Below are 4,838 nucleotides of genomic sequence, written 5' to 3'. Positions count from 1 at the left end.
TACACCACAGAGCGCGAGCGACGATAGGACAGATAGACAGAGAGCCGAAAATAGAGAGAAATGGAGGAAAAGAGAGAGCAGATACACACAGAGCGCAGAGGCGGAGCTAGGGGGAAAAAACGCGCGCAGACGCAGACACAGAAGATAGGGAAACGAGAGAGCAAGGAGTCGAGAAAGCGCGCGCGCTCGAGAGAGAAGAGAGGAGAGAGGGAGAGGAGAGAGAGAGAGAGAGAGAAGAGAAAGGCAGAGAGAGAGAAAAGAGAGCGAGAGAAAGAGCAAGAAGAATGTGAGAGAGAGGAGAGAATGAGAGAGAATGAGAGAGAGAAGAGAGAAGAGAAGAGAGACAAGAGAGAGAGAGAAGAGAGAGAAGCAAGAGAGACGACGAGAGAGAGAGAGAAGAGAGAGAGAGAAGAGAGAGGAGGAGAGAGAGAGCAAAGAATGCGAGGAAGAAAGGAATAAAGAAATGAGAAGATGAAAGGAGAAAGTGAAGAGAGAGGGAGCGAGACACAAAAAATAAATATGAAGATGGGAGCGAGAGAGAAGGGACGAGAGAGAGAGGGAAAGAGAGGAAGAAGAGAGAGAGAGAGGTAGAAACTCACAGTCGCCGAGATCTACCGCCCCGTGTCGCCCGTCGATGAGACTGAAGCGTCAACAGCGCGTGCTAATGACGATGACGATTGGGCGATGACGGTGACGATTTACTAGTATTGGATTTGGATTGGGCCCGCCGTCGGGACTCCCCGTCGGCCCGCCGGCGATGACGATAACGATGACCGATGACGGCGTGCGCCGTTATGGCGTGGCGCCCCTAGCGACGGCAGCCTGCGACCAGCCGCGCCGCACGTCAGCGTTAATTACAGGTAAACGATTAATTGCGGCGTAATGACGTACAGGTGGTAAGCGCTACATTTCATCACGGCAGCTCGCTCGCTCATCTCTCTCTCTCTCTCTGCTCTCTCTCCTCTTTCTCTCTCTCTTTCTCTCTCTCTAGCTCTCTACGTTGCTCACTCTGTCTTCTCTCCTCCCTTCTGCTCTCTCTCTCCTCTCTCTCATACTCTCTCTGCTTCTCTCGATGCCTCACTCTGTCTCATCTCTCTGCTCCTCTCAGTCTCACTCTCTCACCTCTTACATCTCATCTGTCTCTCATCTCTCTCTCTCTCTCTCGTCTCTCTCTCTCACTCTGTCTCTCTGCTCTCTCTCTCTCTCCCCTCTCCTCTCTCTCCTCCTCTCTCTCTCTCTCTCTCCTCTCTCTCTCTCTCTCTCTCTGTGTGTCTCTCCCTCCTCTCTGTCTCTCCCCTTCTCTCGTCCCTCTCACCTCTCTCTTCTCTCTCTCTCTCTCTCTCTTTGACCTTCTTTTTCTCCCTCACTCACTCTCTTACTCTCGCTATGTCTTCCACGCCCTCTCCCTCTCTGTCTCTCTTTATCTACCTATCTAATTTCATGATTCTGATTGTCCTCTGTCAAATCCATCTCGGCTCACTATCTCTTTCTATCGCTCTCCGTCTGTGTACCCGTGCGTGCGTACGTACGTACGTACGTGTATGTCTCACAAATTCAGCGCATCACATAACATGCGCCTCCCCGACTCTCACACGCGAACTATTTCAGCGCTAACATTCTAGCTCGATCTCGCTGATCAATAAGCTGATCGAACTAACATGTGGTATTGGCAGAGCGTGCCTCAGGCAAGATGTGCGTACGTAGAGAGTGTCGCATCGTCTCCTCCTCCTCCTCCTCGTACACGCCTATACAACTACAAGTTAATAGCGTAAACCCGGCTTAACGCTGTCAGTGTCGACACGCGCGTTGTCTGATCACTAGCAGCTGAGGCGATGGAGAGTGATGTGACCCCTCTCTCCCTTCCTCTATTCTCCTTCCTCCTCCCCGCTTCACCCCTCCCGTCACACACACGTTGGCTTGCACGTACGGTCGCCATATCCTTCATACCTCGCCGGCTCCCTTTATTCCTCTGGGTTTGCATTCGAGTTCCGGGAGCAGCAGGGAACGAATGAGGGCTTCTCTTTCTTCGACGTCATCGGATATTTAATTTGAATATGCTATACGTGGGCGATAATACCGAGCCCGTCACACCGGGGTGGCGTCGGCTTACTGCGCTGCTACGGCGAACGGAAATTGGCCCAGAGCGCGCCAAGGTCGCCATAAGCGGGTATATAGCGTGGTGGAAAGCGCAGAACCATCGTGTGTGGTCGCCATGGTCGCCCAATAGATCGCCGAGTCACGGCGTTTGTTTTGAGCAATGTTTCATTAAAACAAAGCGCCAAGGTTCGGCGATCTGACCTGGAACGCGGTGAGAACGCGGTGGGGTCGCGAAGGTCGTGAAGAACAACGCGTCGTAAGCATCTCCATAACAACGTAGTCACGCGTCAGTACACGCGTGCAAGAACGCTCGCTGCGAAATGGTAACATTTTCAACGCGAATTCATGGATGCTGTCTCAACTCCGATCTGCCGATTCTGTTTCATGCCGATCTGTCTCGGCCACGGCCACGGCTCAGGTCTGTGGTACTTGTTTTCCTTCTTCGGCATCGTGTTTCTACTCAGGCAACGCCAACTATACAGTTAAAATTCCGAAATCTGACCAGCTTATATAGTCGCCGTGAGAAAACGGTGGTAGAAACGCGTGAGGTGCGTGCAGTTCGCGATACTACGTAGACGACGCGTGTAAGAACCCCATGAAGCGTGGTGACGAGCGCCGCGGGAACGCCTGGTGATCGCGGTTGCCAGCCCCATAGATCTCAATAGACACGCATTAAGCCGCGAGAGGATCGTGGCGCGGCGCCGCCGGAGAGACGCTGTATGATCGCACCAAAGGTCGCGGTAAGACCGCGGTTTTTTTTCAAGTTTGTAATTTGTTGGGACTTTTTCTCGCGTTGTGTTCGCGTTTGCCGGCGACCTTGTACATTTTCTGGTCGCCGTACGGTCGCGGATGGTCGGCGTCCGGTGTGACGGGGGTATTCGCGTTTGCCGGCGACCTTGTACATTTTCTGGTCGCCGTACGGTCGCGGATGGTCGCCGTCCGGTGTGACGGGGGTATAACTATAAGCAATGCCCGCATGCTCGCCATAATATTGCGCGCGCGTGCGTGCGTGTGCGTGCGTGCGTGCGTGCTTGTGTGTGCGTGCGTATGTGTGGGTGTGCGTGCGTGCGTGTGTGCGTGTGTGTGTGTGTGTGTGTGTGCGCGTGCGTGCGTGCGTGCGTGCGTGCTCCAGCCATCGCCAGATGTCGATGATGTATTCAACCGCCCACTCCGCTGTGTGGTTCATTACGATTTTAGTATGTTTGCATTAGCCTATTACACGGCAGTGCAGCCTTTGTCATGCGGGAGACATGTACGAACATACACGCGCACGCGCACGATCGTATGCACGCACGCATGCACGAACGCATGCACGCACGAACGCACACACGCACGAACGCACACACGCACGAACGAACGAACGAACGCATGCAGGCACGCGCACACGCACACGCACACGCACACGCACACACATTTCCGTGTATAATGCAGGCATGCAATGTCATAAATGATGCCAATGACTTTGCAAACATGAGTCTTTTCCGAACGCGAAGTATTACGCAATAATATCGGAGGCCATCGGTATGACGGACAGCCATGTCAAATCTAGACCCACATTCAAACACAGAGAGATGAACAGGATAGGATGAATAGATGGATGGATTAGATGTGAAAGAAAGGGAGAGACACGCAGTCACGCACACATGGCCAGAAAGAAAGAGAGAGGGGGATATAAAGAGAGACAGAGAGAGACATAGACAGACAGAGAGATAAATAGACAGGGAGAGAGAGAGAGAGGAAGAGAAAGAAAGAACGAGAGAGATGGGGGAGAGCGCGCACATTCGAGGATGAATGGAAAACAGAATTAAGCACAATAACGTACAGCGACCCCGAATGCACACGTTCACGTCATCGCTAATATGGCGCGATTCAATTATCATTGGTTAGATTACAGTCAGGCGATGGATCTGCCCGCAATTCATATTTATGAGCGCATATATATATATATTTATTTATTTATTTATTTATATATATATATATGATGGGCATAATGCCGATATATATGGCAGGCGAATCTCTCTGATGCAATCTACTGCTGAAATAATACCGGACATGTCTCCTGGCGGGTAAAAAGTATTATTCGACGATTTCTCGTCGAAACAGACGAGATTGAGAGATGAGGTTGAAACGTCAACAGCCGAAAGTCGGACGCATCAAGCCGACGTAGAGCAAAACGACGACGACGTACATTTCAAATTGCTTTCGAGCAGAGCTAAAACACTGTGATCAGCCGGTTGACGACGACGATAACGATGACGACGACAAAGTTGATGGGTCGCCAAAGCTTTTAATGGCCGTCGTCGGTAAAAGTCTACTTCCAATGGAATCCCGAACCGACTGCTCGGAAATACAGAAATCATTTTCTCTCGTGCTGTTTTTTTCTCTCTCGCTCTATCTTGACTTGTTGACTCGTTGTTCCACTTAGCTCTCTTACTCGCAATCTCTTCCTCTTGCTGTGTGTGTCTCTCGCTCTTTCTCTTTCTTTCTTTCATTCGCTCTCTCTCTCTCTCTCTCTCTCTCTCTCTCTCTCTCTCTCTCTCTCTATCACTAATCTATCTATCTATCCAGCTCATCTATCTCTAATCTACCCACTCTCACTCCTCTACTCTTCTCATACCACCCCCACCATCACATCACGTCCCATTCTATCCTCACACCGACCCGCCCCACGCCCTATACCAAACCTCACTGAACAATTTTGCCTAACTCACCCCTCCTAATATTTCTTTCAGCCTCTCTTC

The sequence above is a fragment of the Priapulus caudatus genome, unplaced genomic scaffold, assembly GCF_000485595.1.
Source record: "Priapulus caudatus unplaced genomic scaffold, Priapulus_caudatus-5.0.1 Scaffold575, whole genome shotgun sequence".
NCBI classification, from domain to species: domain Eukaryota; kingdom Metazoa; phylum Priapulida; class Priapulimorpha; order Priapulimorphida; family Priapulidae; genus Priapulus; species Priapulus caudatus.
The sequence above is the reverse complement of the archived record's forward strand: the minus strand, read 5'-3'. Positions refer to the sequence as shown.